A 23,944-nucleotide genomic window follows, 5' to 3' on the forward strand; every position below is an offset into this window, starting at 1 on the left:
CTTTTGTTCTAGTTGTGATCACAGAACTACAATTGAACTTTGACCCACATTCCACACCTCCATTCACCTTTCCTTATTCTTCACCCAGTTAGCCATTTCCAGGTTTCTAGGGGGTTTCTCACATTGCTCTGAAGTGGTCCCCTCAACTAGGTTATGGGATGTGTTGTCTCCCTATTCTCGCTCCATCTCCCTGTGGTAAAGTCTAATGCTGAAGCACCACTATTCATGCCAAAGTACAGGGAAGGCTACTTCAGAGCTACTTATGATTCCAGACAACGCACTCTCATCAGTGCCAACGCCTCTAGCTCCAAAGCTGTGGTATAGTAGGGGAGTCTTTCCATGGCTAAGAATTTTAAAAATATTCTTCTATGTGTTACAGCCCTGATGATACTATATTAATTTCAGAATCATTCCCTCTTCTTTTTCTCAAACCTGAGGTATTCTTTGTGGATAAGGTGACCGTGTATCCTGGTTTCCCCTCAAATAGTCCTTGTTTAAGCCTGTTGTCCTGGCTTAATTATCAATAGAGTACCATTCTCAAGGGGCCCTGGTTTGGGTGAGAAATTACATAGTTACCCTAACTACTCACCAGTCCCATGTATCTCATTCTCCCATGTTGCTAACTCCCTCATTTAATAGGCCCATGTTAAAGTATTTCTGTAATGTATTCTCTACTTAACTTCTGTAAATATACCTCAGGATATAAGACTGGATACCAGTTACATTATATGATACATAAGCATTACTATTAGCTATTTAAATCCCAAAGTTAATTCTTTCCATTTACAGGCTTACATATCTTCAATCCAAATAATTTGGGAGATCTGAAAATGGCAATATGAAATAATACTCAACTACTTAGTAAGATCGGCCTGTCTTATTCAAGTTTTTATAGTATAATCATGTAGGTAAACAGTACAAATTCTAGCAGTGGTACTTAAATGATTGGTTTTCCCATGAAATTTTCAAAAATCTGCACTCTACCATGTTTTGTATTACAGTAACAGTCATCGACAGGATAATTAAAGGTTAGTGACAATCAGAGATTGTTTAAAAATATATGACTTTAATGGCCATGTTGACGTCAAGATTTTCTATGAGCCCTAACCGGTTTGGCTCAGTGGATAGAGTGTCGGCCTGTGGACTGAAGGGTCCCAGGTTCAATTCCGGTCAGGGGCATGTACCTTGGTTGTGGGCACATTCCCAGTGGGGAGTGTGCAGGAGGCATCTGGTCGATGTTTCTCTCTCATCGATGTTTCTAACTCTCTATCCCACTCCCTTCCTCTGGGTAAAAAATCAGTAAAATATATTTTAAAAAAAGATTTCCTTTGAAATAAACTACCAATGCAAAACAAACATTGAAAATACCCTTGAAATATCATGTTAGGTTACATATAAGCCTAAAAGGGTTTTAGTGAGAGATTCACCCATGGTTTCTTACTGTTGGCACTATTGACATTTCGGGCCATATAATACATTGTTTGTTTGGGCCTGCCTGTGCTTTGCAGGATATTGACAGCATCTTTGGTCTCTAAACAGTAGATGCCAGTAGCAACTCGATCCCCCCTACCACACCCCTGAGTGTGGCAATCAAACACAATATCTTGGGCTACTGCCAAATGTCCTTTGGGAGGCAAAATTGTTCCAGTTGATAACCAGTGGGATAAGAGTTGCAGAGCAGAACTGAACCCCAATGCATCATTTAAGTAGCTGCAGAATCCTGTTAAACCCATAATAGCTCCTCAGGAAAGGGTTAATGTATTTCAAATCAACAGTTGACTACTGGGCACAAGCTATGTACAAAATACTTTTCTAATATTGTGAGGGGGTAAAACACACAAACACACCTGAAATATGGTTCCTTCCATCCAGAACTTCAAAAGATCTCTGATGTAACTGACTTTATTTCAATTCTACATGTGTTCATTTAATTCCCTTTGGGAAACACAGTAAAGTATTTCCTGAATATCTAAGCATATTTATCGGAGTAACATGTTCACAACTATTCTAGATAGAATGGTTTTAAAATCAGTGAAGTCACAGAACTGACACATATTATTTTGCTAACACATATTATGACTAAATAAAGAATTGCATGCAAACTACTAAAAGGAAGTCTATAAAGGTGTTTTTGAGGAAATGGTTTGTTCTGGACTAAAACATATGACAAAGAAATGTGGGTCCTTTTCTGGGGATTGAGAAAGGGCTTGCCAAAAAGCCCATATTTTAGCTTAGAACTTAAGGTGTTTTTTTTCTGTAACTTGTGATATTAAACTTACACAAGTTGAAGAGGATAACCAGGTTGAAATCTGGTCTTTGAGGTATTAGCCTCTTAAGATTCACTTGCCAGCTTCCCTAAGCATGTTAGACTGAGATCTAGATAAAATTGTCAGGGATTGGCCTTTTCACGAGGGACAAAAATAGGAACATACAAATGAATAGTTGGGTCAGTTATGGGACCTGAGGAAAAACACTTGAGTTTCAACATTTAGGAGGAAAATATTTCCATAAAAGTTTTTTCTTTGTTTATGTAGAAATAGAGGAAGGGAGAGAGAAACATCGATGTGAGAGAGACACATCAATCAGTTGCCTCCTGTATGTGCCCTGTTCGAACCCACAACCATCTAGTGCTCAGGATGATGCTCTAATCAACTGTGCCACACTGAGCAGGGCTGTCCATCATTGCTTTCTCTCTAAGCTCTGAGTATTAATTGAGAATAAAGAATTATAACTCAGGGCTTGGTGCCCTAAATGCGGAAAGGGCCACAACGTACATCCCATCTCTTCTAGCTAACCTGCCTTTCATATAGTGGAGAAACTCTCAGATTTCATTGCTGAGATGCCTTTAGCCAAAACACTCCAGGGCCTGACTTTCCACCGGTGTTACACATGCCCACCAAACATCCCAGAATATCTTCTAGTAGCAAAATATTTCTTGGTCAGGAAAGAGGAAGGCACTAGCCAGTGATGGCGAACCTATGACACGCATGTCAGAGGTGACACGCAAACTCATATTTTTGGTTGATTTTTCTTTGTTAAATGGCATTTAAATATATAAAATAAATATCAAAAATACAAGTCTTTGTTTTACTATGGTTTCAAATATCAAAAAATTTCTATATGTGACACGGCACCAGAGTTAAGTTAGGGTTTTTCAAAATGCTGACACGCTGAGCTCAAAAGGTTCGCCATCACTGCAGCCTATGCTTAAATAAGCAAAGGGCAGCGTATTCACAGAGCAAGATGGTCAACTTGCATTTGGCTTTACATTCTCTCTCAGGAAACGACGAATGGCAACAATATTATTGCCAACCTCCAAGTGTCATTTCACATAATCCTGACACACATTCAAATTCATTATTATTTTAAATAAATTACTGAACCCGCTTGGTGAAACAGATTTTTACTTAATATATATTGATATCCATAAAGCAGACTCTTACCTTTGTGATTTTCTCTTTCAGTTTCTCCTGAGGGAAGCCAGGCCACTCAGACAAAAACATCAAAAGTTAGTGGAATACTGATGGGAGATTTTAAAAGTTCTTCCTCAGGCTGGATTAAATCTCAGTCAAAATCAGGTTCCCACTTCCATCTGCTCTGCGGATTCACAGCAAGCAGGCATGCCAGCTGGGCTGGAAAGTTCTGGTGGGAGAGAAAATTTTCTTACTAAGAACCTAGACTTCATAGCCTGTCAGCAAACATAAGGCTTAGATATTTTGTGAAAATATTTCCTCAAAATAGCCCATAGACTGCTGCCTGGGAAATGTTTGAGAAAGAGGACAGAATTTAGTCAGGGAAGCTTGGGACCAAGGAGGGCAAGATGCTCTAGAGCAGTGATTTTCAACCTTTTCATCTCATGGCACATGTACACTAATTACTAAAATTCTGTGGCACGCCCAAAAATACATTGTTTGCCAATCTGACAGAAAAAAATTATAATTTTGATTCATTCAAAATGGACAGCTATTGTTGTGCTGGCTGTTGTCAGTTGTTTGTTTTTTTATTTGACAAGCTGAGGGGGAAGAGGTCAGTGTCCCTGACTAAATAGTCAGGTGTTGCATGTTTTAAAAATTCTTGCAGCACACCGGTTGAAAATTGCTGCCCTAAAGCAATAGCCAAAGCAAGAGCTGGGGAGAGTGAACAGATCAGCAAGCAAAAGCAAAGAGGTCCTCTAGGGACAGGATTGAAAGTAAAAATAAACAAGTGTATTGGGATGAGACAGCAGGAGGTCTGTTATAAACTGTTCCCAAGGCTTGTAAGGTCAAGCAAATCTCGACACATGCTAATCCTGCTGTCATTCTGATCCCTCAAACATGTCACATAGGTAAAACCAAGTAAAAATGAATAAGAACAGGTGAGACACTGGGAAGGAATTGTAAAAAGAGAGAGAAAAAAAAAGCGCTTGAATTGGGGCAGGTAGGGACAGATTGGTGCTAATTCCCTAAGTCTGGTTTAAACATATTTTAATGTCAACTAGAAGTCATTTTCTTCTTGATTGATTGATAAAATTGATCCACATTTGAATCTCTGTTCTTATTAGCTGTGTTAACTCATTGCTGACATTCACTGAGCCTCAGTCCCTCCACTGTAAATTGACATAAAGATACAGTGGTTGTGAGGATTAAATAAGACAACGGATGTCTTGCATCCGGCAGAGGGAAGGTGCTTCCCATACATTTGCTCTTCTCCTTCCCCTCCCTCCACCTCTAATCACTGCCCCACCTTGAGAAGTACACCCATCCCCACCCAACGTATGGCAGAATAATTGACCAGGTTCACCAAGCCCTGGGGAACATTCCAGTTTTGACAACCAAGCTGCTATAATTGAACTATATCCTACAGAGACAAGAAAGAGCAATCACAGATTCGTGAGCACAGACTGATTTGTTTTCCCTCGTTCCCACTGGGGCATTTCATGCTCTAATACAGCAGTCCCATCAGAGGGTTGAAAGCAGGAAAGAGACATAGCAAACATAGTCCTGAACCTCCTGAGTCAATCCACTGAATCATGGGTATAAGGAATAGGCAGTTAAATAACAGCTTATTCTGTAAGAAATGGGGTTAAAATTCAGAACCACATTCCATGGTTTCGAGGCTCCTGTGTTCTGTTTGTTTGAAAATAGATCTCCATGTATGCTTTAAATTGTCAATGTCTTACCAATCCCAGAGTAACTGTACTTACAACCCTATTTTTAATTATAAAATGAGTTGATGTTTCAGAAATAGTGTTATGAGATAAGGAGGCATTTTTTGAGAAGTTAGAAAAACAATATGGAGTTGTCCTGAAATTTGACTAGAACCGCTGCAGAAAATAAACCCTTACACTGAATTGATGAAAATCACATCACCAGTAGACTCAATTGTAATTGGGGGGGAAAGCTATTATTTCAATAAAATCGAGTTATAGCTTTTTAGGCTCCAGGTGCCACTCACATAGAGGCCACAGATCTTGAAGTAGCTGCCCCTATTGATCCTGGACTCAGCACAGACCCCCAGCACATGGAGAGGAACCCATACACTTGGAATCTTGTTATTTTTTTCTTAGAAATCAAATCAAAAGTATTGATTAAGGGATTTTGTGACACAGTTGAAGAGTAACAGTACTGAAATGTAATGCTAGTTTTTTGTATTTCTTGTTCTATATTACATTTCTCCATAGACAATAAGTACTTTTTTAAATGTAGTTTTAAAAAAATATATATGTATTTATCCTGGAATTATAGAGGTAGCAAAACATTCACAATAAACATAAAAAAATGTAAGTTAAAATATAAACGTGTTTCAGATTTTTAAAAATTAAGACCTAAAAGTCTATTAATCCTGACCCAGGCTTAAAAGAGCCATGCGTAGGTCATGCGCCAGCAAGGTCATGTAAAAATTCCTTCTGGGACACATTGCCATTGTTTTGTTTAACTTAAACTTTGGTGGTTGTTCATTATTGTATCATATCAATGGAGGGAAGGAAGGAGTTCTCCTTTTTGCTACCCACATAATGAAATTTGTAAAAATGGCCGTCTAAAGTGGACCCAGCATAGTGGTGCTATGGCAAAACCCAGTCTTCTGCAGCAAGACTGAACTAAAGACACTCAGCCACCCAGCCTTCCCCCAGGGGGGCAGCCACTTGCTGTTTGTGAAGTACTTTGAAAGAAACCCTCCCTCATATACTATCTGTAGGCTTCAGCAGGGGGAGTGGGGCAGAAAAGTACACTGGAATCACTAAATCTGGACTGAAGTCTGTCTGACTGAACTCATCTATGTGACCTTAGGCCAGTCATTTAACTTCTCCAGAACTCCTATCTCCTCTGTGACATGGGAGGACAGGACAAGAGGCAATAGCCCCCAGAACTGTGGTTTTGGGGGGAACAAGGCAGGGAGTCCTGTTCACAGGTGCATTTGAGGAGAGAATGTACTTCACCACAACACAGTCAGTAACAGAGACATCTGCCCAGGTCTGATTATGCAACTCCTTTTCTAATGTCTGCAATAAAGCCTCTTGCCAATGTCCATCTGGCCTTGAATACAATAATAAAATCAACAACCAACTTCAGAGCTTATATAATAACCTCTGTTTTATATAACAGAGTTCAAACCTTGTTTTTCATTTCCAGTGTGAGTTTCTGGGACTTAGGAGTAGGGGAAGCAGATATTCCACAAATATCTAAGAAGCACATGCTACTGTGAAGGCACTAGGCTCCCCTGTGCTAATTGCTATGGAAGTGCCATGAATCTGATAGGCATAGTCTCTGCCCTCAGAGAACCTACAACCTAGATAGGAAGACAAAGACACTCTCGAAAGCAGAATAAATACCTGCAGAGGGGTTTGCATCACTGCTGTGGGACACACCAGTAAATATGTATCCTGGGAAATCAAGGAGGCTATGGGAGGAGGTGACAATGAAGCTAAGCCTGGAGTGTGTGTGCACTGATGTTCAATGAAATTTTATCAGTCAAGTGATCTCTAAGAATTAATTTGTGAGGCTGGTGGTGGAGCTAAGTGGACCAGACGAGGGCAGGGCGGAGAGGCAGGCAGGTGAGAAGAAATTTGACCATCACAGCACGTTAGGAAAGAATAGCTAGCAGTTGGATGTCAGTTTCTTACAGGTATGACTTCCCAAGTTCCAAGTGCTTATTATCAAGCACTTGAGGGTACTTAATAATCAATGGAGGTTTTGAATGTACCTTTTCAATACAGGGAGTGCATTTAGAAATGCCAGAACCTAAAACCCTATACTCTACAGGAAAGATATGAAAATAGTGAAGTTGGGTCTTGGAACTTTAGAAAGTATTATTTTTCCATGTGTGAGCAAAGAGAGCAGGAGTTCTGATGGAAAGAATGGGAGGAATTAATGATTTAAGAAGTGTCATTAAGGATGTTAAAACAGACTTATAAGACTACTTCACAGAATGGGTCTTAGGAATCACCCCAATCCCTGGTTTTCTAACTTCTGTTCAAATAAAGCTTTAATAAGAGCCTCAATATCCAAATCCAATATAATAAGAAAAGCTGGCCTGGTGGAAGCTGTGAGATGGATCTGAAACTTTGCCCAGAATCTAACCTCCCACCCCCATTTGCAGGTTGCCCCTGAGACATTAAGGCTCAGCAGCATTCAATTTACAAAAAATCACATGACCTACCTCTCCTTTTAGGAATGAAGCCCTGTACTGTCTTTAATTTTTAATTTAATTTACACATTTAATTTTATTTTCAAGAAGTTGAGTTTTAGTTTACCTAAAAGCCTATAATACCAGTGAACTTTATTTGGCTATAGCATTTTCAACATTGCTGAAATAATGAGCTCATTGTCAAATTCATCTTTATCCAGAGGAGTAACCTGACTAAGATGATGAGACAGACAGGCATGAAATCCAGGTCTCCTGGCTTGGGCCATTCTGCTGTGTTGCCTCTACTCAGAACATATACCAACCTTAGGAACACACATTAATCTATGCATTGTATAGAGTCTCTTTGCTTTCTAATTTGTAGATTTTTTGATACATTGAGAATTGGAAGATTTCATGCTAGAGTTACTGGCTTTTTCTAGTTGAGGTTCAAGACTTGGGGGGGGGGGGGAATGAATAAGCAGTACCCAAAGACACACTCCTGCAAAGAGACTCCAAGTGACTCATTCTCCTTAAACAAGACAGGACATTGAAGCAAAATGGTACATTTGTCTGGAGCAGAGACATCAAATACCTATAGCTAGTTCGAGTTCTTGACCAGTCAGTTTTTGCTTTTATCTAAGAGAAAGAACTCATCTGTCTGAATCTAAAGATAGTACTTATCGAAAATGTGAGTATAAGTTTCAGGATGACCCAGCAGGAACCAGAGACTGGCCACCACTGGGGATGTTTATAGTATCATCAGAGCAAGATGCTGTCCCAATCCCAGTCTCACCCATCCTTTCTCCATATGCTACACATCCTAGATACACCCTGCAAAGGTGAAACATCAAAGTGGCTAAGCTTTTGTCAAGTATCCACACCTTTCTGACATGGGACAGGATAAGTTTTCTGGCCTCTTACTCATAGCCACACAATGGAAAATTCTCCAAAGTCAATAGGGGATTCTGAGGCTGGATAGCCAGAAAAGTAGTATGTCACACTATCTAGATTGTATGAGTCAAAGATTGCATTATTAGACATTTAACTTTAGATGACAGTAAGATATTCAAACTCTAGATGTAGGTAAGAAAGAAGAGCAGGAGTTTCAAGTCTAAAAAGAATTAAAATTTTTGGAGCATATAGAACAAGAAGAGAGATGCTTTAAGGGTTCAGCACATCCATTCTGTACAACAATTTTATCTAAAGTGTAACCTATAAAATACACACTGTCTCATTAGATACTCATCATGTGTCTCTATTTTGGAAACTCAAAATGGTAGATAGAACATTAAAAATTCTAAAAAGCTTATTTCATTTATCATTCTCCACACTTCTGTACTTTCTTGACACCCCCAGAATAAATTTTCCAAAGAACATACTTTGAGAAATAGAACTTCAGATGAAAGAAGCAACCCCTTTAATGCTATGAAACATGTAAGGCCATTTCATAGGAGCTAAGACCTTTCTGACTAGATGAAGAGACCTCTCAAATACTCAGTCCTTGAAATAATGTAATTGATGGTCATTATTCAATCTTTGATTCCATGGAAATTATAGCAGCTAATCAGATGATAGACCTTTCCTAAGATAAGGGCAGGTAAGAACTTTAATTGACCTTGGGGGCCATCTCTAAAGGTCAATGAATAAGTGGTAACTCTTTCCTCCCAACTGAATTAGCTGAATTTGTTAGAACATCAAAAGCCTCCTTGAAAGGGACATAGAAATTTCAGGGAAAAGGCTGGAGTTTTGGCTGCATGGAAAAGTGCTATTCTCTATTCCCTCGTCTCTAGAAGCCCATAGCCCATGTGTCCTACACTGTCCATTTCTTTGTGACCAAGAACATGACAGCTGAGAGCATGGGGCATCATTGAAATCACTTCCTTTCATTTCCACCCCCTTTAATTAAATGGAGATAAAAAAATTTAATCCTTAGCAGGAACAAAGTCTGAGAGTGAGAGGGATCAAGTGTTTTATCATCACCTCCTGCTGGCAACTCCATACTTGGCTTTGTATCCAGGCAGCAGATTATTGTAGCTTGCCCAACAAACATGATTAATAACTTGGCCAGAGCTTTTGTACTGGACGTAGTGTTTGCCAAAAATGGCAGAATTCAATGAAGAAGGGGGCACTGCAGTGACAGTTACTTCCCTGCCACATGACCCTTCCTTGTAATTAATAAACAAACTCAATTATGTAACAAACATTTGATGACATAATTCTCCTCCCTCCTTCAAGTGATGATTGCTGATGCTGAGATGATTTTCACAGCTCTACAGTAAAGCAAAGGCAACGCAGCAATCTCTCAAAAGGCAGTTTCCACATTCAATATGTGCAGCACCAGAGCCCTGTCAGGCTTGGAGCCTTTCTCGCCGTGCATGGAAGGCACAGCACACTGAGTGTGTTTGGCAGGGAGTGGAGAAGCCGTGACTCTCTGCTCTACCTGCTCTCCCTTTACCTGATCCCATTTGCAAACTTGCTGTGGAAGAAATTTTTAAAAATCATGAGGCCACACTATCCCCAGACACTCTCCAAAGAGGTGGCTGGTTGGTGACACAGCCCAGGTTCTGTGGTTATATCTGCTGCTGAATAGGTCTTTTCATTGTTCCATTTTTCTCCCACTTCGGTAGTTTGTTCCTTACAGTTTCATGGGGTTGCTTCCCTGCTGAGGCAGCTTCCAAGGCAGCTGTGATGCCGCCCACCAGCATCCCAATGTCAACCAACTCCAGTAAACAGGTTATGCGATCCCACCCCTCCTACACACACATGCAAAGAAATGCTGGGGGTGCAGATTTCAACTGGGGGATGCCTATCAGGGAGCAGCAGACCCACACAAGGGAGGCTAAGTCCTGCCTGGTTTGATTTTGAGGCAATAATCACTTTATTTATAACGTTTCCCTCCTACCATTGCCCTGGCAAGCAGTCACAATAGTGATTAGATAAAAACATTAATTAAGACATCATAAACCACCCTGAAGGCGCAGGAATAAAAATAAAGGAGGAATTTGCAAAAAGGGGGTGGGGATTCAGAAGGGTTGCCTAAGGAGAAATAAAGCAAAAAGAGAAATGCTAGAGAGCAGAGTGTCCTGAGAGAGCTCCAAGGCAACAACGCAGCCCAGGGCTCTTTGAGAAAGGGGGCAGCTGGAAAGAGAAGCACAGGCAGGTATTGTAGGGCACCTGTGATGGGCCTGCTGGGTCTGCCATGTCTCTAGAAAGAACGAACCAATGGCCCACTGACAGGGCTGGGTTTGAATGCTCTCTTATGTCCTCTAAAAGTCAGTAGGACTAACCAGGAAAACTAATTTCATTATTTGCCTAACTCTGTGTAAAAATAAATGTCTGATGCACTCCAAAGTAAGCATGTAATTTTTAAACTCTAACCTTGTAACCATCAGATATCCTTCCAACCTTCAAGGAGGATGGTCATTTCCTCAGCAGAAAGATCAAATCAATCAATCTGCAATCAGAGCCACAACATATAATCTTCAACAATACTGCATATAAGAAAGGGTGATTGTCTGTACACAAATATATGCGACTCAGTTATTTCTTGCTCTGACTCATTAATATTAGAGCCCTTAAAATGGGATCCATCTCATACAGCCAAGGGGAAATGGTAGTAATTAAAGCACCCCAGAGAAGAGGGTCATTGATCACGGTCCCTTATATTTTTGTCACCCCATTGGGAAAATAAAATTCTAGTTCTCCTGAATCAAGCAATGAATCATGTTTCAAGTACTTCTTCAAATAGGCACTCATCTGACAATTTCATTTAGGAGTACTACAAATTTCCAGAGCTATTACACATCATAACACGTGTCATGGTCTGCTCACCAGGAGTAACGATTATAGGAAAAATAAACAAATCTCAATGTTTTCATTAATTTGTAGCATATATAGAAAAACTGGGCTTACGACATTTATGCAAGATGGCCTCTTCACCTGAACCACTCTAGGCACTTACATCTTGGTGCTAATTATGGTGTAAGAGCTACTTGGTCCAGATATCTACAAAGAACCTAGAATAATTTGTTTCTTAACATAATGAATGCTTTCTTGATAATGACAATCTCTCATTCTGTAATGAGAAATGGAAGGCTAATTATGCACACTTCATATACAGTGACCTAAAAAGCTTAAGAAGAGATTCAAACATCAGATTGCAGGTCATCATTACTCAGGGACCATGGCCAGGGTAATTGCCTCTATATTGATCCAACCTGTGTGTTTCTCATTATTCTTGTCCTAAGGGAGCTCTGAGTTTTGTTGAGATGCCAATTTCTTGTGTTGAGGCCTTTATTGCTACATCCGAGTCTTTGCTCGTGTACTTCCTCAGTGTGCAGTCCCTGGTTACTGAGTAGTTAATGATGAAAACACCTGTGCAGTGCTGGGGCTGTGCCTCTCGCCTGAAATCCCACAGACCAGCCTGTGGCTCTGGGGGCTGTGATTGCTCCATGTGCCCTCCCTGAGTGTGAACTTAAAAGAAAGAAACAACCTGCTTAGCGGCCTCACTGACCCCACAAACATGCCCTTCATGACTAAGTTCTGAGAGTAAATGGTGTCCTGTGTGATAAAGAATTGCAATAATCATGAGACTGTTTTTGCTACTAGCTAAACAGAGAAATCCTGGCCTTAAAGAAATTATGCCTGTTCTGATTTAAAAAAAAAAACAACCCAAAATGTGGCTCTAGACTTTCCATCACGTATGAGTGAATCAACAACAAACAGAAAAGGCAATCACTTGCTTAGGGGTTTTTTGAGGGGAAGGGGGCTGTTATCAACACTATAGAAACAAAAATTTTTATTTCTAAAAATATGTTTTTATTGATTTTAGAGAGAGAGGAAGGGAGAGGGAGAGAAAGAGAAACATTGATGTGAGAAAGAAACATCAATCAGCTGCCTCCTGCACGCACCCCAACCACGGATCAGGGATCAAGCCTGAAACCCAGGCATGTGCCCTGAAAGGAATCTAACCAGTGACCTTTCAGTGCATGGGACAACATTCAACCAACTGAGCCACACCAGCCATGGAATAAAGATAAATTTTAATTTCATTCAAAGGTGCCCCTAAAATCCAAATTCACTGAATTCAAAAGAGAAGATAATTTTCTAATATAAATGCTTAATCTTGTATTTCTTTGATTTATTGTGATTTCTGTCAATATGTACCTTTTTAGATTGAATACTGAGAGGTTTTATGTGAAACTATCAGTCTGATAACACAAACCACACATAAAAATCAATCTCATGATTTTAAACTCATATCTTACTGAAATGAATTATTCACAGCTACTTGAGAGCTATGGGTTATATGGATGTAAGCATAATATCAATCATAATTTTAGTTATGGTCATCAGAAAAGAGAAAACTGGCTTTTGTAGTAACACTCAAATTCAAAAAAGATGTTTTGAGTTCCTGCTCCATGCTAGGGAGCATGCTCAGTGCTGAGAAAGCAAACAAAGCAGAGTTCTATATTTCTGATTGTTCACAGATATGACACCAAAGAGTAAGTAGTAATTAAAAACACAACAATCGGTACATTATTGGTCAGAAATATATTTGGCAACACAAAACCCAATTAATAGAGACTTTAAGAGGAAGCAATTTATTTTGCCTCATTTAACAAGAAATCTGAAATAGCCCAGGGGTGATTAGAAACCCAGGATATTTTTATCTTCTTACTCCATCATCCTTTCATACTCATTGTCACAAAATGGCATAACTAGCACTATACATTCTATTTATGTTCCAGAAAAATAAATGGTAAAAACAAAGGCCAAAAAGAAGTATACCAGTCAATATGGACATTTTTTAAAAATCTGATTAAAAAATTGGAAGAGTACCTGAATAGACACTTCTCCAAAGAGGACATACAGATGGCCAATAGACATATGAAAAGGTGCTCAACATCACTAATCATCAGGGAAATACAAATTACAACCACAATGAGATATCACCTCACACCTGTCAGAATGGCTATTATCAAAAAGTCAACAACATTTAAAATAGGAACATAATATATCATCAAGTAAATAATAAGTTCTAACAATTTAACCCTTAAATATTTATAATATTGTGGGTTTTTTCTTTCTAACAATGCTATACAAATCCAGATCCTCTATCTAGCCCAGTGGTCGGCTAACTGCGGCTTGGCAAACTGCGGCTCGCGAGCCACATGCGGCTCTTTGGCCCCTTGAGTGTGGCTCTTCCACAAAATACCGACTTCTGCGCATGGGCTATGAAGTTTCAATTGCACTGTACCTGCGCGCCCGCACATGATATTTTGTGGTATTTTGTGGAAGAGCCACACTCAAGGGGCCAAAGAGCCACATGTGGCTCACGAGCCGCAGTTTGCCGACCACAGATCTAGCCTATGTGGACTTTTTCAATAACATCCTAATTTTTATACACATAAAAATAAATTCCTTTGCTTATTCTTGTTTCAATAAAAAAGTCAACAAATAACAAGTGTTGGTGGGAATGTAGAGAAATGGGAACTTTCATGCCATGTCAATGAAATTGTAATTTGGTGCAATCACTATAGAAAATAGTATGGAGGTCCTTCAAAAAAATTAAAAATAGACCTACCATAGAACCCCATAATTTCACTTTTGGGCATTTATTTAAAAAGCAAAATAAAACAGAACACTACCTTGAAAAGGTATATGCACCCCATTGTTCATTGTACCATAATTTATAATAACCAAGATATAAAGGCAATTGATAGCTAAATAAATAAAGAAGATGTGAGATTATAGATATAGACAGATAGATATAGATAGAGATATAGATAGATATAGATGATATAGATATAGATGATATAGATATAGATATAGATATAGATATAGATATAGATATAGATATAGATATAGATATAGATATAGATATAGATATAGCAGCAACTACAAAAGAAATCTTGCCATTTGGGACAACATGATCGGTGGACCAAGAGGTTATTATGCTAAGTGAAATAAGTCAGACTGAGAAAGACAAGTACCATATAATTTGACTTATATGTGGAATCTAAAACACACACACACACACACACACACACACACACACACACAAACAGACTCATACAGAGAACAAACTAATGGGTACCAGAGAGGAGGAGGGTTGGAGAAAGAGGATGGAAAAGATGAAGGGGAATAAAAGGTACAAAGGTTGTTATAAAATTAAAAAGTCCGGAGGGTGTAAAGTACAGCACAGGTAACATAGTCAATAATAGCACAATAACTTTGCATGGGGGCTTACTAAACTTATTGTGGTGATCACATAGTAATGTATATAAATGTAGAATCACTATGTTACACACCTAAAACTAATATAGGATTGTATGTCAACTATACTTCAATTAAAAAAAAATAAAGTTTTCCCAGAAACTCTACCTAGAAACTTCTATGTTTCAGTTGCCAGAAATGGGTCAGTAACCTATCAGCAAGGTAGTGTGGGAAGATAAGGGCTTTAGTTTTGCCGTGATGGGCTCTAAGAAATAAGAAATAAGTGGAGAAGTACAACCAGGTGGAGAGCTAGCAGCATCTACCACAGGAACTATGGAAACCCAAAGGACTACTCAATGTAGATCAGGGAAGTTTCTCCAGAGGAAATGACAAGTGTAGTATTGAAACTATACCAAGAACAGGGGAGGTGTGCATACTGAGAGAAAGTATTAGAAGAAACGGGAGATACAAAGGGCATCCCAAGCAAAGGACACAGCTGAGCATGACTGGAACACAGGGTTCGTGTCAGGGAAGGAACAAGATGAGAGGAACAAGATGAGAGCTGGGTAGGCATGTGAAATGTTTGAAGGACCTTGTGGGCTGTGCCATACTAAAGAGTTTTGGCTTTACTGTGGAGTTTAAAAGATATTGTTTTGTGATAATAAGCCTTGTAATTGATGTTACAACCGCACCTCATATCCCCTTGTGGAGAAGCTTCCTCTTCCACTCCATTACCAGCAGTGAAGCTGGTATTTTAGGTTTCTTCTGTCTCATCCCTCTACTGGTTCTGAAGTCGGTCCTCTAAAACCTCCATTGCTGGAGGCTGCCTATCTGCTGCCCCAGTGTCCCTCAGTAACACTACTTCATCCCCTCACTTAGTGCTCATCCTTAGCCACACCGTTTCTCTGTTGTCCCCCCATTCAGTGAGCGCACAGGGGCAGGGAGATCTGAAACCCCCATCCGGACTGGAGCATGAGCTCCGCTGTGTTCTGCCTTATGGTCATGTGCCAGGCACTCCTCTCAAGAGCATTTTGCATGCCTCGCTGTTGTTTCTCATTAGAAATAAATTGGGTTGGTAACCCTGTGCCTGGCACTTTCCTCCTGCAGAAATTGGACAGAACTCTCCAGTGTTTCCAAAACAAAGCTCTGCCTTAATCACTTCTGGCAAAATATTTGAAAATAAAATCCAAAAAGCAAGGGAAGTATAATGCTGACATTGACAGTACCCAAATTGACACATTTGCCTGGTTAAAGAACTTATGTCAGAAAGAAGTGAAAATAGAAATTCAAGCCACATGATCCTTACCTGGGCATGTTCTCTGGGTTGGTGTGGAAAGCACATTAGCATATCCCTTAGCCTCTCTTGATTGGAAAACACAGGGTACAGCTGTACAAACATTTTCAAACAGCTTCCAAGAATGTCAGCAGAGAATGGCGATGTCAAATAGTAGCTTTAATGAGAGCGTGGTTGCTCAGAGATTAGGAGACTTGCAAATGCTGGGTGTGAGGTGGAAAATGCAGACAGAACTGCATAGAAATAAATGCTGAAGGTGCAAGATGAAGGTTGAGATGAACCGATTTCACCCCAGGGATGGATACCAAACAGAACTAACGTTGGTTGGATCTCCCCCTCTGCATAAATACAACCCACATAGACATCCTTGGAAAATTTCACCACCAATGAGTTGACAATTCACCTATAAATAAATTTTTAACGTCAGTTATGAAAGTTTCTATTAATTGGCATGCAAATCAGCTTCCATGCCACTTGGGCATTGCACTGTCATGATAGACAACTTCTTAACAGCAATGCATTTAGTCATCTCTGGTTCTTCTAGAAGACAGGATATATGAGTGAGGGATCCTAGAAAAGGGAATATAATGGAGGTATCCAATAATTTCTATTGAATTTGCTTTGTCCTTTGTCCATTCCTGTGGATAATTGGCAGTTATTCTGAACAAGTAAGAAACAACACTTGGCTTCATGCCCAAAATCATTCTAGTGAACAGTGCTGACCAGAAAACCTTTCTCTCCTGGGCCTTTTCCTCTTGATTATGTCTCTCCCCTCCCTTTGGTAATGTAGTTGCCTCATTCTTTTGCCTTCTTCCCCAGCCAAAATCCCTTCCAAATTGGATTTCAAAATATTCATAACTCATTTATACCACAGAGAAAATGCAGTCACGATTTAGAAGCATGGCATTGTCGTGCTAGCACCAGACGGCCTGTATCTGAATCCACTGTGCCTCTGTGGTGTGATCTCAAGCAAGTTAGTGAACCTCTTCTAGGCCTTGGGTTACTTATCTGAAATGGGATGATGGACAATCACACCCACTGCAGAGAGTTGTTATGGGATTGCAGGGGTGACTAGAAAATGGCCTTGCACAGAGTGATCCCAATAAATGATAGCTATCCACTTATTAAATTATTTATATGTTCTAGTACCTCTTCCCATGGTATTTGCATTGTAAACCTTATTTCAAATTGGAATGAAGGAAAGATTAAGCAGAGAAATATTTGGTGGGAGTGGGAAAGTAGGCTATGCTGCTTAATTATATAGATAAACCAAAAACTCAAGTAAAATCTATGCTAAGTCCATGTTTTGGAGTTTGTGATGAGTGTGACTGGGAAGGGTGACTTTTGAAAGACATGTGAAACCTTTCGGACACAGCAATAGTCCATGACCTGTTCTCTTGCTGGGTGTTCCAAGGTGCCCTAAGACTCTCACAAAGACCCGTATTAACAACTAAACATGCCCAGCCTGGCTGGTATGGCTCAGTGGTTGAGCATTGACCCATGAATCAAGAGATTAGTAGTTCGATTCCTAGTCAGGGCACACACCCTGGTTACATGCTCTATCCCCAATAAGCGTTGTAAAAGAGGCAGCTGATTGATGATTCTCTCTCATTGATGTTTCTATCTCTCTGTCCCTCTCCTATCTTCTTTCTCTAAAAATCAAATATTTTAAAAAGCAAACACCCCAAATTTCTGGCCATACTTTCACTGGCTTTAAAGTTATTAGGTCAGTTTAATGCATTTTTCACAATTCTTAAAAAAAAAAGATTTTCTTAAATGTCAAGACTATCAGCTAGGATGAGGTTTCAGAAAAATACATGAACCATCCTTCCAAAGAGTATAGGCAACTGGCATAGGAAAATTTAAAAAATAATGTCCACTGAGACCGTTGCCTGGCATAGAGTAGGTGCTCAGTAAATTTAAAGGGAGCCCATTCTGCCTGTTGCCCTACATGTCAGAAAGAAAGAATAAGGAGATTTTAAAATAGTCTTCCAAAAATTTTGCTGTTTAAGAAAAAAATTGCAACATCTTAAAGGGGAAGAAAGCAAGTTTTTTAGCTAGAAAATATTGTGAACATTAACTTTGACTGAAAAAACAACAACCCAACAACACAAAACCAGAGATGCTTAGGCTCTGCAGAAACAGCAAGCTTTGCCTGTGGCAAATTCACAACATTTCCTAAGTTCACCAGTAGCAAAGTGTCAGAGTTTTTCTCAGAGGAGCTACATTCTCAGTTGGAATTGTGCAATTTTAGCCCAGAAAGAAATCTGGGTATATTTTGAAAAAAAAAAAAAGTTAAAACTGATTCTGGTATTTTGATTGTAGGTGAGGTCAAAGCAGGGAAAGTGATGATGAAGAGGGAGGAGATAAGGTGTGGAATCAATAGATGGAGAAGGGGTGGAGAAAGGAAGTACTGGGCAGAAGTGGTCCTAAGAAAGATCAAAAAGGAAAAGATATGGTGATGGATATGCTGTAACCTTGTGGAATTTAGGAGCTTACAATTTTCTTTAAAGACGGGTTCACGGAATCAAATTCCGCAACCAAAGCCCTAAGAGCAGGACTTCTTTTCATGGATTCCATTTCCGCCAAAGTCAACTTCTCCTCTCTGTTCCTGTTTCTGGTATTTTCCTTGGATGAAACTGTGCCAAGTTTTATTACACAATTTCAAAAATAAAGGATTTTGCTTTTGTATCTGAACTGAATTTTCAAAATGTAATTTTCTAAAACAAGCTTTGGAAAAGAGCATAAAAGTAAAATTTTAAGATGTTTCACTAACGTCTGATCCTTTTTTTCCAACGGATTGCAAAGCCTGATAATTCTTCAGCTTTGTTCTGTGGGCTCCAGATCCTTTCTTACCGAAATTTCAATCAACTGTGTATAAGACACAGGAAGTGAACTGAGAAGGAGGGAATTTAAATACCATATGGTTTTAATGCCATTATTAAAGAACTGGCTTTGGAGGTGGGCTAGAGACCACTATAAGGCACTCAATAGTGATTTCTTTATTAAATAAAATGGGCCGTCCACTATCCCTGAATACCCTTTGTATGTTCCTTCATTTTCTTTTTAACCCAATCCGGTATTGTCTCTTTTAACCTTCAGAAAAATTAATGTGAAGGCTTCTGAGCATCAGAAGATTCAAAGGTATATTTTGAGTACATGTAACCTTCTTAGACAATAAATGCTAATAACAACCTGTGCTAAATACAGCTTCTCTTGTCAGAATTGAACTACTTCCGATAAAAAGAAGAGTGGGCTCATAAAACTCATTCAATTTACCTCCACCACTCTGTACAAACCACCTATTCTAAACCAACAGGAAGCAATTCTGTATGACATACAGGACATATAGTGTCATATGGCAAATGGTTCTAGCATACAGGACATGTCAGGACACTCAGAGATGATAGACATATATGAAGATGAAAGGCCATTCACTTATGTAATACAAAAACATTCACTAGGAAGTCAAAGATAAATCAAAGTCTGTCCCATCTCATTGTCCAGAAAAGGAGCTAAATACTCAACTACTTGGAGCAATAATTTATTCAAGAAATACTGAGGATACAGGGTACACCCTGAATTAGATGGAAGGAAAGAAATGGGAACTTAAACAGGGATATCAAGCTCTGCTCCAGTTTGTAAATAATTGTTTTAAAAATTCCTCATGGTGGAGAACCCTAGGTTATTTCTCCTTTAGGCGAAGTTTCATTAATGAAGAAGAATTGACTGCTGAGCTATGCAAGGTAAGTGGTGAAATGAACGGGAGATCCTAAATTATTCATGATCGTTAACACTCAGAGAAATAGAACATGAAGTAAAAAGGCAGAGAGTGACTAGAAAGGCCTGCAGTCAGAGGGTACTCATATACCGGACTTTTAAAAGAGCAGCCATGCACAGACATGAGTAAGTCGCTGAGGGAATTGAGTAAAAGAGAGTAAGATAATGAATGAGAGACGCCAGAGACAGATCTACTGAAAATGGGAAACCACTGAGAACTGATAATGAGCAAAAGAAAAGAGGTCAGTCTCTTCAGAACTAGTTCAGTTGATATTAATTCAGCTCTATGGTCACCTAATGTCACTCTAAATGTTTCTCAAGCATATATATATATGCAATTGATTTCAGTGAGGAAGGGAGAGGGAAGGAGAGATAAAAACATCAATGATGAGGGAGAATCATTGATCGGCTGGCTCCTGCATGCTTCCTACTGGTGATTGAGCATGCAACCCAGGCATGTGCCTGACCAGAATTGAACCATGACCTCCTGGTTCATAGATTGATGCTCAACCACTGAGCCGCACCAGCTGGGCTCTCAAGCTTTATTATGCACATCAATCACCTGAGAATCTCATTAAAATGCAGATTCTGATTCAGGAAGTGTGGTGAGAGGTCAGAGACTTTGCTTCCAGGTGGCACTGATACTACAAATCCATGGGCCATACACTGAATATCAAAGTACCTAAGTTTGAATCTCATCCAATCAGTGAACTCACCACAAACTCATGGAGGAGGTCTGAAGGTACTTGAAGGTAATGGAGCAGCCTGGTCTCTGGAGGATCTGTAGCTATGGTTCACTTTCTGTCCATTTACTTAGCTCTCTTCTCATAGGGCATTAATCGAAAGAGTGTGATGAAGGTGGCATCCAAATTTTCATTGGAATGCCATCTCCCCCATTTTCTGATGCTACAACCTAAGACAAGTTATTCAAATTTCTAAGCTTGTATTCTTAAAATGATACTGTGTATACAATCCTCAATAGGGCTATTGAGAATCAAAATTGGACTTGTAAGTAAAGCATAAAGAAAGTACTCAGTATAAGCCTTTCTCCCTTTTCTCCTATGTTAAATAATAACACATATAATTAGTATTGATTTAGTTGACAATAAACAAGCACTTTCACTGACACTTTTATTTTGTCCTTTTAAAATTTGTACACAAGATCCACATTATACATTTCTAAAGAAGAGGAAGCTAAAGCTCAAGGGGTTTAATGCAGTGATCGAGAGCCTAAGTTTTGAATCAAGCACACCTAAATTCAGATTCTCACTCTATCCTTTACAGCAGGGGTCCTCAAACTACGGCCTGCGGGCCACCTGCAAATACAAATATTGTATTTGTTCCCGTTTTGTTTTTTTTACTTCAAAATAAGATATGTGCAGTGTGCATAGGAATTTGTTCATAGTTTTTTTTTAAACTATAGTACGGCCTTCCAACGATCTGAGGGACAGTGAACTGGCCCCCTGTTTAAAAAGTTTGAGGACCCCTGCTTTACAGAAACATTATAACTGTTACCATTTGTGGATTAGAACCTACATTAAGTTAAATACATGTAAAATGACTTTCAGAACTTCCTATTAAATACAGGTTTTCTCTGCTCCTTCCTTATATGATGGACAATAACTTAAGTCATTGTATTTGTTTTCCATGGCTTCCATGAAGTACCACAGATGGAAGGCAGTACCACAGATGGATGGTGGGGGGGGGGGGCGCGGGGAATGGATGGGAGGACAGCAGAAATGTATTGTCTCACAGTTCTGGAGACTACAAGTCCAAAATCAAGGTGTTGAAAGAATAGTTCCTTCTGAGGACTATGAACAAAGGAGCTGTTCTGTGCCTCTCTCCTTGGCTTGTAGATGGCTGTCTCCTCCCAATGTCCCTTCACATTGTATTCCCTCGATGAGTGCCCCAGTGTCCAAATGTCTTCTTTCTATGAGGATATGAGTCATAGTGGATCAGGGCTCACCCTAATTACTTTATTTTAACTTGATTACCTCTGTAAAGACCCTATTTCCAAATAAGGTCACATTCCGAGGTACTTAGTTAGACTTCAACATATGAAATTTGGGTATACACAATTCAACTGTAAATTCAACTCACAAAGACAAAAAAGAAAAGAAATTGGAAACAAAAGTAAACAAAGCTTAAAAGGTGAAGTATGAATAGAAGAATAGATCTAAGAAATCTGAAAGCCAGGTGCACATGGCAGGGGTCAGAGGGCATGCAAACAAGAAAGGATGTAGTGGTAACTCATTCTCCCAATGAAGGAAGAGAAGCAAAGGGCTGAAAACAAGATGTTTGTGCGAAAATATGCATTAGAAGTAGTTATATCCCCAGGCATTCTTCAGTTCATAAACAGGATTGATTTGGTGGAGAAATTGAACCACAGACATTCCAAATACAGAGAGGACTGGGGTAGGATAGGCATCCTACTGAAAATTGGCAGATTAAGTTAAAATTGGCATACTGAATGAGACCGCTCCCCCCCCCAACTCTTTTCTACATTCTGCTTTAAAAATGCTGGCACTCAGGCAAGTACTGCCTCAGGCAAGTAATTGGTAGATTGTTCTCTAATAATAGAATAGCTAGGGGGCTGGGAATCAACAAATATTTATATTTAAAGTCCCCTCAGACACCAATTAGTAACAGAGAAGCAAATGAAAATGGTTCTCATTATGTGTAGGTACTGAGCACAAAAGATGTTTAGAGAAAAAGTATATGTCATATCTTCTAAAATAAATCAAGAGAACTTAGTAAGCAGAAAAATAGGAGTTAGAAACAAGCAACCATTTGGATACTAGAATTTCAGATTCTGCTTTTTGATGCCAAGATCCAGGAATACGGCTGATCTTTATTTTTAGAAGTGGAGCTGACAGTGAAAGTAATTTAACAATAGCACATTGGACGAGAGGAGCTATAAAGTCACAAATTTCTCTGAAGAATTCCAAGGCTTAATTTATATAAGGTGTCTTAAAAGGACTAAGTCCTATTTGGACTTAGAAATGAAGGTGCTCATCATTATGAAGCTGAAGGTCTTACTAAGAAGTGACAGAGCACTAAACACCAATAAACAATCCAATTAAGAAATGGGCAAAGGACTTAAACACTTCTCCAAAGAGACATACAGATGGTCAATAGACATATGAAAAGGTGCTCAATCATTAGAGAAATGCAAATTAAAACCACAATGAAAGATACCCTGTCAGAATGGCTATCATCAATCAAAATCCGCAAATAAAAGTGTTGGCAAAGATGCGGCGAAAGGGATGTCTCCTGGACTGTTGGTGGGAATGCCATTTGGTACAGCCACTGTAGAAAACAGTATGGAAGGTCCCCAAAAGATTAAAAATGGAGCTGTCTTATGACTCAATGATTCTACTTATTCAAAGAAACACAAAACACAAATTCAAAAAAATATATGCTCTCCTACATTCATAGCAGCATTGTTTACAATAGCCAAGATATGGAAGCAACCCAAGTGCCATTCAATAGATGAGTTGATAAAAAAGTAATCATACATATATACACCAGAATATTACTTGACCATTAAAAATAATGATATTTTACCATTTGTGACAGCATTGATGAACCTAGAAGATATTAAACTGATAAGAACAGATACTACACTTGATCTTAGCCAAAAGGCCGAGAAGCGATAGAAGATATTATGCTAAGTGAAATAAGTCTGAGAAAGACAAATACAAATACCATATGATTTAACTTATATGTGGAATCTGAAGAGCAATATAAATGAACAAACAAAACAGAAACAGATTCACAGATATAGAGAACAGGCTAATGGTTGCCAAAAGGTAGTGAGGGTGGGGGTGGGGTTGGAGGACTGGGTAAAAAGGGTGAAGGACTGAGAAGTACAGAGTGGTAGTTTCAAAGTAGTCATGGAAATATAAATATAGCATAGGAAATACAGTCAATAATGCTGTAGTAACTATGTATGGTGCCAGTTGGGAACTGGATATATCAGGGGGAACACTTTGTAAAATATATGATTGTCTAACCACTATGCTATACACCTAAAATTAGTACAAAACA

General features: G+C 39.2%; 1 pseudogene; it reads right to left on the minus strand.

Annotated features, from left to right (window-relative positions):
• Nucleotides 1-23,385: 23,385 nt before the first annotated feature.
• Nucleotides 23,386-23,551, minus strand: LOC132225331 (U2 spliceosomal RNA; annotated as a pseudogene).
• Between the last annotated feature and the right edge of the window lie 393 nt (nt 23,552-23,944).

The sequence above is a fragment of the Myotis daubentonii genome, chromosome 1 (genome assembly GCF_963259705.1).
Source record: "Myotis daubentonii chromosome 1, mMyoDau2.1, whole genome shotgun sequence".
Lineage (NCBI taxonomy): Eukaryota > Metazoa > Chordata > Mammalia > Chiroptera > Vespertilionidae > Myotis > Myotis daubentonii.